The 12,305-nt window shown below is 36.6% G+C and overlaps 1 pseudogene; it reads right to left on the bottom strand.

The window, feature by feature from the left end:
- Positions 1–12,305, bottom strand: part of LOC122274711 — a 97,165-nt pseudogene that overhangs the window by 2,346 nt on the left and 82,514 nt on the right.

A 12,305-nucleotide genomic window follows, 5' to 3' on the forward strand; every position in this document is an offset into this window, starting at 1 on the left:
CATGGTTATCAACTAATGCTTTTACCAACTTCTTACTTAATTGGCTGACTATGACACTATTCATAACCAGAAGTGGTAGAGGAAGAAAAAAATCAAACAAAGCAAAAAAGATAAATATTAAATTTGTTAAGAACAGACAATGATGAGATACACAGGTTGAAACAAAAAAAAATAGGGATTAACTACAGTATTGCAGGAGGGCAAACAAGATGGCGATAGTTCTGTGGAAACGCCAGTCGATGCAAACCAAAATGTTGCAATGTTGCATCAGAGACGAAGAAACAATAATTATAAAATGGGCTCCTCTCACCTCAAAGCTTCCTGCGATTCCATTCAGGTTGAAGCAATGTGAGATGGTTCCATCAAATGTTTTCCCACCGAAGCCCCAAGCAGGAAAGCGCCTATCAGAATCATAAAATTGAACAACCTCCCCAACCTCCATTATAGCCTGAAAAAAATTCGGTTATCAATCAGATAACAACTTCGCCCATCAACAATAATTTCCTTAAATACAGGCTAACAGAAGGCCCCCTTAACAAACCAGAACAAATAAACTTGTTTTTCTCAAACACTCAAGAAAGCAAATTGGATATTGAAAACATGCCACTTGATCAAACTGAGTTAAAGCAGAAATAAAAGAAAGCAATTTAGAAACATGTTTAGGGACCAAACTTCATAAATATATATATATATATATATATATATATATGAACTAAATCAAGATAACAACTAATTTCCCAGGTCAGTGTTATATGTGGGGAGGTAAATTTGAGGGTCAATTTCATAATGAAAATACAACTCATGAGCTCATATAGGATAACTCGATATGGAGGAGAGGAAGGACATGCCAATCAATCCAAAGAATTTGCCTATACTAGTTTTGGAGTCAAAATAATACGCTGTCGAAAGCACCAGATCAGGATGCACAGACTCACCTTTTGATAAGAATTCAACTGGCCGGAAGGATCAATGTAGTGTAAAGAATCTGGGTTCCAAGGATTTCCATTAGAGGCTGGACCAATTAAAATTGAATATTCAAATTATGAAAAAGACATTCGAGTGAAACATTTACAACCAGAAAAAAGAGAACAAAAAATAAAAAAAATCAATTATCACATTTATAAATAGTCCTCTAGAAATTACTTACCTGTAAAGTCAACCGCAACCATAAAGTTAAGCTCAAATCCACAAGAAACGTAATCAAGAAAGCTGTATTGTTCCTTCTCACAAAATTGATCCACATAGAGCTCTCCCTTCAAAACCTATATTGATGAATCATTGAACAAATGCAAATTCAAATAAAATGAATAAACCGAAATATTTTAAAAAATTCTACTGCAATTATGAATAAGTACCTTCTTGTGACCATGATGAGATGTTATAGTAAGATTTGCACCACTTCTACCTTTATGAATTTTTCCAGGTCAGCCACTGACTTCTGAAGTTTACTGATATGGTAAATTTAAGAACAGTATCTTCTTTAAAACCAGAGACTAAACTCAGATAACAAGGGAAACCAAGCAAAAATGAATCCGCAGATTATCAAAATTCCACTAACCCAATAAGCAAATGTTTGCCACTGCTATTGAAATCAAAGCACTCGATAGTCAATGGGTTATCCTGCAACGAGCCAAATTTCATGCACCACATGCATCTTCTTAATCGTCCAAATAGCAGAATATCCTATAATATAGTGTGACCAAATCATAAGGTGACAAGTTTACCTTACTTCCAAACTGCTGCATACTCAGGCATAGGGATTTCCATTTTGGATTTAAATTGTTGTTCACTACTTCAGCCTTGCATATTGGAATGGAGCCTCCACTCTCAACAACTCTAGATATTCTTAGAAAAGGGTCCTAGAATAAAGTGATGAATTTTAAGGATGAAACAAACAACGAATATACATACATATGTAACATAAAGCTTTGCAAATACATACACTTTTAGAAAATATGTCCTTGTTATCCAAGTAAGAACAATGGAGCATCATCTCAACAACCCTCCTTGAAGCAATTGTTTCCTCTGCATGGATGGTGAGTACACCTAAGTTCCTCAAACCCACATGCCCAATTTTACTACAAAGATTAAGGGTTAAACTCCGATGTTTTTTGGTAAGTACCTGCCATGGAAGAGGGGGGAAGGATTTGATATTCAGTAAGGTTAAAAATGGTAGCAATTGCAACATGCTCTTCAACTACATCGATGGGAACCTAACATCTTAATATATCACTTAATTGGGGAAAAAGCTCTCACGATAGTCTTTCTGCTATTGAAGCTTTTAATACAAAAATTCTGAAAATTGATATAAATGTATACTCAATTTGCACCAGCTTAGTCAATATGCATATGCATTCTCAATGAGCTTGATTGATCCCAAGGCAGCATACCTCTGATAGAACACACGTGGCCTCTCTAAGAAAATCTTGATCCTTCAATTCCAGCGTCTGAAACACAACAAAATAGATATATTTATAAGTGCAACAGAAAAATGGTTCATACAAATTTTCTTAAAATCACAGATCATATGGTAATAGTTTAACATTATGTTTTCCTCTGGTGTTTTGTCTCTGATCCAACTTAGATTTTATCTGCACTTCTCCCATAAGTTGGTTTCTTTTCTCACATGACTAAGATTAAAAACAGTGACAATCTTAGGCTGACATAAACATACAGTTGGCATCCAATAGTCATTTATTATTGTTCTCGAATTAATTTTTTTTGCCAATTCAATGCATATAACCATGTATAAACAAAAATACAACTGAATAGGCTAGTGAAAGTATAATGTCATCTAACCAACACGTATTTTCTCAGAAAAACCAGTAAAAGAGTTCTAACTTGCAAATTGCAGTATTCAGCACTTAAAAAGTATTGGAAGAGATACTACAGAAACACTTAGCATGTACACTTTTTCTTGTATAATGTTGGTATAAATTATACCAACATTTAAAATATTAGATACTCGAGAGCAGAAACTATAAAAGCAACTAAGCATAATTTCCAGTCCATGCTAAGCATAGAAAATAGATAGGTGATGAAGGTGGACATTAGAGCAGCTAAACAAATGATTCGGCAAAGGAAAGACGCTAGTATAAACCCTCAATAAACATCACTATCAAACATATGGTTATGTTTAAAGGAATACCTTTGAAATGATGTCATGATCTCGCAAATTAATTGCTGATAGGGATAACTGCAGCCCAGATTAAAATACATGAATACATTTTGAAAAAGCAAAACAAATGAGTTAATAGTACATACATAAATAAAAACAAACTAAAAACAAAAGAGCCACGCATGCAAATAAAATAACAATTCCAGATTTTGAAATATCCTGTAATACTGATAACCGATCCCATCCCCTGTAAAATTTTTGTTAGGCAATATACTGCTTTGGAGCTTGCCGTTATTCCACTCATTTGTTTCTAGTAAGGGGCAACAGAACTAGGGGTGGCAATATGTTACACGACTCGTTAACCCAATACAAACACAACACGATAATAGCGGGTTAGGGTTTAGTCTTAACGGGTTCGGGTCAAAAAGGGTTGACCCGTTAAGACACGATTGCTTAACGGGTTGATAACAGGTCAACCCGTTATGACACGTTAAGAAAGTTAAAGTTACAATTATACCCTTCTACCCAAAAGTAAAATCGTTAGAATTTTAATTTTGATATTTTTATTGTTTAGATTGTAATTTTGGACTTGTAATTAGTTTTATAATTTTTATAGATATTGTGATTTTAACATTTATAGAAAATTATGTTAAATTTAATCAAGTCAAACAGATTAATTTCAGGCATATTCAACCCATTTATATAAACAGTTTGAAACGGGTCGTATTGTTTCGTGTCAACCTATTTAGTAATATTCACTAATGGGTTAAAACGAGTTGACACGACACAACACGTTATGTTAATGGGTCGTGATAGGGTTTGAGATCTTGACACGATAAGCTTAAAGGGTCGGGTTAGGGTTTACCTATATAGTATAATATATATGCTTTGACACGATACGAACACGACCCGTTAACACGATTTGACACCCCTAAACAGAACTACACAATTTCCATCTGTTGGAGATGAAAGAAATGGCAGGTAACCCTTTTCAGGAATATAGGTGGCACTTCAACCTTTGGCACTTAAAAATGAGAAATATTCAACTCCTAAACAATACTAAAAGGCAACATGTCGCTTCATACAACCTCATTAGTCTCCAATTTACTAATATTCCGTTAAAATATCTAGCTTGACTAAAACGTTCACTGCAGTCTTAAATTTAAGAAGTTGGTTACTATGTGGGGTATCAATTTAGTGAATCAAAACATCATCGTTTATCTATACGCCAAAACACATGGCACCCCGACCATGCTATCCATTCCTGATTCTGAGAAACTAGTAATAGGCCAAACATTTAAATGATAGAATATCAGAGGCAACATTGCCCTGCATGCCCCACATGCTTCATTTATCAAGCGAAACTCATAGCTTTAAGAGCGTTAAGGATGTAACATTTCAAAACCTTTGAAATACACACAAACCGATCCTCTACCATGCAACGAAAACTACTTCTTTGATAATTTTAAACATATATGTATTGAAAACAAAACAACAACACTAAACACGAATACAAAATATTTATTATTTTATTATTCACTCTTTCTGTATAACCTTTTTTTAATCAAGTTTTGTACCTTGCATTTGTATAAGAATAGTATTACAGGGAATGAACAGTCACTACCTCGACTCGGGTGAAGCGTTGCTGGAGCCCCCAAGACCTATAGAAGAATTCAACAGCGTCGTTGTGGCCGGCATTGTTGTTGTTGGTAGCTATGGAGCTATGTTGGACCCCACCCACGGCTTGCTTTCTTCCTTCCACATCCAAAAAGCAGTTCCCTATCTATCTCTGTCTCTCTCTCTCAAGCCAAAATGAGATTCCTTTTTTGTTTTTGTTTTGTCTTCTCTATTTAAAACCCTGGATAAATTATTTACTTATCCTCAACCTGTCCTTTGTATCAAACTCAACCTGTCCTTTGTATCAAAACATACAGAAAGGAATATTTTTTGTGTTTGGATCGCAACCCACTTTAGAGAAATCGTGTGTGTCGAGGATTGTGATTGTGGAGGATTGTCTCTATCTGCTCTGCTTTATTTATTATTAATGGAGACCAAGCAGTTTCCTACGAATACGATGGCATGTTTCCTTCCTCCCTTCCTTGCAGGAACCTATGAAATTGCAGCATCTTTTACAAAGTATGAGGTGTTTTCTTCACAAACACAACAGTTGTTTCTTTCTTAGGACTCAACGAAACGCGGTTTCCTTGACAACTTTTCCCCCCTTCTAGCAATTTCGCTTTAAAACCAAAACAGAGAAAACAAAACGAAGGACGAACCCAAAAGAAGAGTTCTGCTTTGGAACGGTCCGGCTAGTTTTGAGCGTTTAACAGCCCTCAATCAAAGGGCAACACGTCAGTAAGTTTACACTAAAGAAGATAAAATCAAAGCACTCGATAATTCCTTATTTCACTATCTTTGTTCATCCTCCATCGCCCATTCATCAAATCAACTAAAAGAAATTGGATTTTCACACAAAGCAACTCAAATCACAGACCCAAACATGCATCAAATAATCACAAAACCAATTAAAATCACCATTTGTTTTGAACAAAAAACCAGAGCATCAAAACAGCGATGCAACCTCACTGGAGTCTGAAGCCATTCAAGAACAACCACAACATCACTACTTCTCTCTCTCTCTCTCTCTCTCTCTCTCTCTCTCTCTCTCTCTCTCTCTCTCTCTCTCTCTCTCTCTCTCTCTCTCTCTCTCTCTCTCTCTCTCTCTCTCTCTCTCTCTCTCTCTCTCTCTCTCTCTCTCTCTCTCTCTCTCTCTCTCTCTCACCTCGAATCGATTTTGTCTGGGATTTTTTGAACATGACGCTACATCCCATTGCTCGGCACCACCAGTGGCAAGCCGCGGTTCACCACTTTGCACGGAACCCTCCAATTTTTTAAAGCAAACTAAGAGTCAATTCAATACAAATTGTGTATGAAAATTTGATACAAATATGATCAATAAAATCATTAGAAGATATCAGAACAAAACTCGGTGAGAAAAATGCGATTGAAAACCGACATCTTCAGAATCAAAAGGCTGCTCTTCGTGTAATTGTAGAATCATTTTTGTGGTGTGGTGGGATATGTATAACCGGAGATGGTGGCTGACAGAACTGTTGGCACCAAAACTAGTGGCTGACGGAACTGGCGGCGACGGATCTGAAATTTGTGAGAGGTCGTTCGACTGGGTTGAGTTTCTGAAAGAGATCTACTTCGCAGGGTGCGATCGACTGGAGTGCCATCGATGGGCTTAGCTCCACATGCATCACCTACCTCAATTTTTCAGTCGACACCGGGGTTGCGAAAGGGGAGAGGTTTGAGGAGCAGATTATGCTGGAAGAGGGGCTGGTGGGATGGGTTTGCCTCAGGGAGGTTCTGTGGGTGAGGGGTTCCAAGAGAGGGTGGGGGCAAGGCTCGACGCCAGTGTGAGGTGATGGAGGGAGGGCCCGACGCTAGTGCTGGGTGGTTGCGAGAGGGGGTGGAGGCGGAGAAGCATTTCGCCTGGAGAAGGGAAGAAGATTTCTAATGGGATAAAATTAGTATGTGGTGCGGTTACAATGTTGATAAAATGGGACTCATACGTGTCATTTTTTCATTGAAGGGCTATTTTTTAAAGAAAAATAGATGGATCGGTTCAAAATTTTTCTCATTGTTTATTCATAAACTCATTATTCATTTGCATCTTTTCTGCCGACTTGGAAGCAACGTTCAGAGTTTTCGAATCGATGAACACTAGACATAGTTTAATGGCAGGAAATAAATAAATAATGATAGAACTTTTAAAAGAAACTTGACTGACTATGGTAGGTTGAATTCAACGTTCTATTGAACTTTCTGAATTTCAAGGGGTTGAATTCAAAGTTTTGAAGATCGGAAGAGGGATCATACCTATGAAAAAGGGAAATGATTTGGCCACCGCTGGACATTTTTATTTTATCTTTTTCTTTAATGATTAAGAAAAAATTTCTTAATATTATTATAAATTTTTTATATTTTTTTAAAATATTAAAAAATAATTAAAAAAAATTCAGCCTAGCGGTGGCTATACCAGGATGCTAGAATGCACGAAGGGTAGAGACACGAAAAGCACAAAAGTCTGAAAACTCTATTTTACCCTTCATAAAAGAATCCCTTTGCACACTAATTAAAAGCTAGGAAAGTTGGTGTGAAGCTTTTGTCTCCAACTATATGTTGTTGATAATAACGCATATCATTTTCTTGTTTTGTCTTCCTGTGCGCATGCGTGACTTTTATTCAATGGTGTAAATCTTTAAGAAAAATTTGAGGGTGTATATAAAAATGATTTATTTAAGGTAAAAAAAAAAACACTGCAAATCTTAACCATGTCTGCAGCCAAATTTTTTTAAATTGTAGAAGGCTAAAGTATACTTATACAAATGAAGATAAAGTGGATGCTATCAATTTAGTTAAAAATCACTAAGTAAACATACAAATCAAGATAAAATGCAAAGAGTGATTTCTCCAAAGTCAATCAGTTACCAAATGGAAAAAAGTGCGAAGAGAACCTAAAGAAAGGGCTAGAGAAGGTACTGAGGATATTGGCAGCTACCGAAGCTGAAGAAATAGGAACCCATAACTGCAAAGGAAAGACCTTAAATGTGAAGAAAGCTAGTTCACATGATTTTGAGAAGTTCGTGAAAGACGAAAGTTCAAGGCGGTTGAAAAGGCTTTCAACTCCGCTATGTTCAGCGCATCAAATGGGGAGCTGCAGGGTGGGGGTTGACCCAAAGAAGTCAGTAGTGAACCAGATGGGGGAGACATGGGAGGTAGAGGGGCTTTTCGTAGGAGATACAAGTGTCTTTCCAGCATCTTTAGTGTGAAAGAGATTTGACCTTTTATTGTTTGTTTTTTTTTTTTTTACTTTATTTTCCTTGTACTTATCCACTTGGCACAATTCATGCTGTTTTGTGCTATACAGGGGGCTTCCCTGTAGCAGCTCTCTGCTATGTATTTATCGTTTGTTTGGCAAGTTGGCACAAAGACATTGCGCAACAAGAAGTAATACTGCCTTTTGTTTAGGGAAGGATAAAATTAACTTATTAAATGCCTATTCATAGGTTTTCTTGCTTATATGTCATTAATCAAAAGTCAAAATAATATAAAATAAAAAATTCAAATTAATAATTATTACATTGCTGCGTTACTATTCATATCAAGTTTTTTTTTTTCAAAATCGTATAACACTTTCACTTTAGAATACGGGTACGATGTAATTGAATCAGATTGTGTGTTGAACGATTGTGTGCAACTTTTTCTTTGAGAATCAAAACAACGGATGCGCGTGTTTCTTTCCCTCCTGCAAACTCATACATTAACAAAAAGTAATAAAAATCAACAAGACTTGCTCCTCTCTAATATCTATGTACCTTCCAAGTCATTAATGTAATGGTCCTTTTAATTTTAATTCGATGCGACAAATGAATAGAATTTATATTTGAAGGGTTGAATCTTCTTATTTTGAATCTGAATTCTTTCTTTGTTGCCTCCTTTCATAGAATATTGAATTGGTTGCCCAAGAGGGGTTTACTTCCAAGCAAATGTATAGGACAAAAGTAAGACTAAAGAGCACTTGCAAACCAATTTGCAAATAAATTTACGGTCTCTACCTTGTAATTCAGGAGTAGATGTCATACAATGTGCAGTTGGTAGCCCAAGAACATTGACCAACTAATCAACCAAGTTTGAGAGTCCCACATTTTTTATCTATTTAAAAAGTAATCGCAATTGACAAATAGAGTTCAAGATGAAAAAAAAGGAGTATCACTGTGATCATAAAAAAGAAAGAAATAAAATAATAATAATAAATCAATAAAGAATACTTCTGAGTCCCTGACAAGATAGAAGGTACCCAAAGAATGTTGATGGATACATATGTTCAAGATGCAAATTTAGTTAGCGGTGTAGGAATGATAGACAAGTAAACGAGTACCGAGATGAAATTGGCACAGGCACCGCTTTAGGCTAGGTAGCTTGATAATGATGTGTCTTGTCTCTATGAAGTAAAGCATCAGCAACATATGTGGAGTATAAACTACCCACTCGATCAATTTCTGTTTTGCGTAAATTGGCACTCTCAATTGGGTGCATTCCACCAATACGATAAGAACCTGATGAAGCACTATAATGATAACAATGGTATAGATCCTTTGTATAGGGGCTTGAAGTAGTAGCATATGTTGCAATTGCAAAAGGTACAGTGGATGGCGTTACACATCTAGCACTGTAAGAAAAAGGAGAGGGAAAACAATGGAAGATGAAATTCCCAATGTACCCCTGTAAAACCACGAAATTGTCTACCAATTTCCTTGAACAAATACGTTAGATCTCAATTGTAAAGATTATGAAATGAATCAAATACTTTAAAATAAATAATCAAACTTGCAAGACACAACGATTAGTTACGAAGAGAAACCCTTTAAAGAACTCTTTAAAGGTAAAACCCTACGGGGCAGCCAAACCCAGGAAAGTCAATCTCATTATTTGAAGAATAATTACAAGTAATAATCAATTACAAAACCTTTGCAATTCGACTCTCTTACTTGCCTAGACAAACGACCCGTTTGTCTTCTACCACAGTAGCAGCCAGAACCTCTGGCGATCTTCAAATGTTGACCTCCCTTCTGGAACTCCAAAGGCTGAAACCCAATCGATGTTGCTTCGCACTCAAAGCACGATCACACTCAAGAAGATATGAAAATTCCCATGAAAATTCTCAAGAGAATTTTCTCTCATAAACTCACAGAATCTCCTCTGTAAAATTCGTGACTTGAAGTCCTTAAAGAGATACAAAACCGAATCCCCTTTAAATAAAAGATCTGAAAAGAGTTCTGGTTGCATTAGGACTCTGCTGACGGTTAGCAACAGACGCGAAAACGCGTCCCGACGGACTGCTAACATTTCGTGATAACTTCTTCTGATATAGACTAAACTCTGATCAGATTTCTTCTGGATAAGTGTAATGCTATCAGAACTCGATTTTGACTTCAGGGACTTATCTAAACAACTCCTAATATTTCTAGATAGACTCAACATTGTTTAGATATAAATCAATAATTATTTTTACATTCATCCAACAATAATAAATAATATGATAAGATAAGCCTTATCATTCACTCATCTAATCCTAGCCAACTTTTTTGCCTTTACAGAAGAGAAAAGTCCTATGTGTTCTATTCAATTCAGAATGAATGAATGAAAATGTTTTGTACAAAAGACAACCATATATACAGCTACATGACCAGCTGCCTATAGACAGCAACAAAACATATCACCTGTTCCACTGCTAACAATAAAATGGCAAAACAAATAGTATTTGTACAGCTCAACAAATAAGACAAAAAAAAAAAGTGGAAGAGAAAGGAAGGATTAATCCAGTGCGTCTCCATGCACATCATCCAGAGTAGACAAAAAACATGTAGGAACAAATATATCTTCTAGATCTTCATGATGTTCAAGACAGGTAGTTGGAGGTAGACAGCCTGTAGCTTCTGTTCTAGCTTCATGACTTGTAGCAGCAGTATGAGCAGAGTGCTGCAATACCCCCCACAAGAGGGACAATACAAATTTGCTATTCTCATCTTGAGTAAATGAGAGTTGAGAAGAGTAGAAGGAAGAGCCTTGGTGAGAAGGTCTGCAAGTTGGAGGTGAGTAGGAACATGAGAAGTAGTAATGGTTCCATCAATAATCTTATCTCGAATTAGATGACAATCTAATTCGATATGCTTGGTTCACTTATGAAAAACTGATTTGCAACAATGTGTATGGCTACTTGATTATCACAGAAAAGGTGTGTAGCTTGTGGATGGGGAACTTGGAGGTCAGCAAGGAGGAATTTGAGCCAAGTAATCTCAGCATAGGTTCTGCCATAGACTTGTACTTGGCCTTTGCTGAGGACCTTGAAACTACTCCTTGCTTTTTAGATTTCCATGTAGCTAAAAGAAGGCCTTGACCAAGAGATGCTTTAAGGTACCTTAAAACTTTGTGAGTAGCTGACATGTTGGCTTGGACATGAATTGACTAAGTGTGTGGATAGCAAAACTGAGATCAGGGCAAGTAATTGTCAAGTATAGAAGCCTTCCAACTAATCTACAATAGATAGAGGGATCCTGTAACTCAATACCTGAGTCCTTGCTAAGCTTGAGGTTTTGATCCATTGGAATTTTGACTGGTTTGGATCCCAAAGTACCAGAATCTACAAGGATTTTCAATGCATATTTACGTTGAGAAATATGAATTCCCTTTGAAGATCTTGCCACCTCAATTCCAAGAAAAAATCTGAGAGATCCAGGGTCCTTAATCTTGAAATTGTCATTGAGGAAAACTTTGAGAGCAGCTATGGAATTGAGTGAATCAATGGCAACCAAAATATCATTGATGTATACTAAAAGAGCTGTAAAGGAGTAGTCAGTAGCTTGAATGAACAAACTATAATCAGCTCTTGATTGGGAAAAACCAAAATTCAACAACCAGGCAGTGAGTTTTGCATACCAATGCCTTGAAGCTTGTTTTAGGCCATAAATGATTTTCTGAAGTTTGCAAACCTTGTTAGGTCCTCCTTTAGTATAGCCTGGTGGTTTGTTCATGAAGATTTCCCTATGGAGGAAGGCATTGTTTACATCAAATTGATGTAAATGCCACCCTTGAATTGCAGCTATGGAGAGAAGACAATGAATAGTTACCATTTCGGAAACTGGTGAGAATGTTTCAGTATAGTTAATTTCCTCTTGTTGAATGTAGCCTTTTGCTACCAATTGTGCCTTTAATCTTTCAACACCACCATCTGAGTTAAGTTTAACTTTGTGCACATATCTGCAGTCTATGGGCTGTTTACTGAGAGGAAGGTCTAAAAGAACCCAAGTATTGTTTTGCTCCAAAGCATCTAATTCATCATCCATGGCTTTGCACCAATCTGGATCCCTAACTGCTTGGGAATAGGAGGTTGGCTCACACATAACATAAAGGGATGAAGAAAAAGGCTTGGAAGGAAGGGGTGAAATGTTCATAAGTGAGATAGTTATGTAAGGGAAATAAACAATAAGAAGAAGAAGAGTTTACCTGAGCCATTGATTGTGATCTTGAAGACAAGGCAGCCTGTTGACAGTGGAAGTCCCTCAGATAGGTAGGTGCAATCCTAATTCTTACTAACCTTTGAAGACAAGGTGATGTAGTG

The sequence above is a fragment of the Carya illinoinensis genome, chromosome 8 (genome assembly GCF_018687715.1).
Source record: "Carya illinoinensis cultivar Pawnee chromosome 8, C.illinoinensisPawnee_v1, whole genome shotgun sequence".
NCBI lineage: Eukaryota > Viridiplantae > Streptophyta > Magnoliopsida > Fagales > Juglandaceae > Carya > Carya illinoinensis.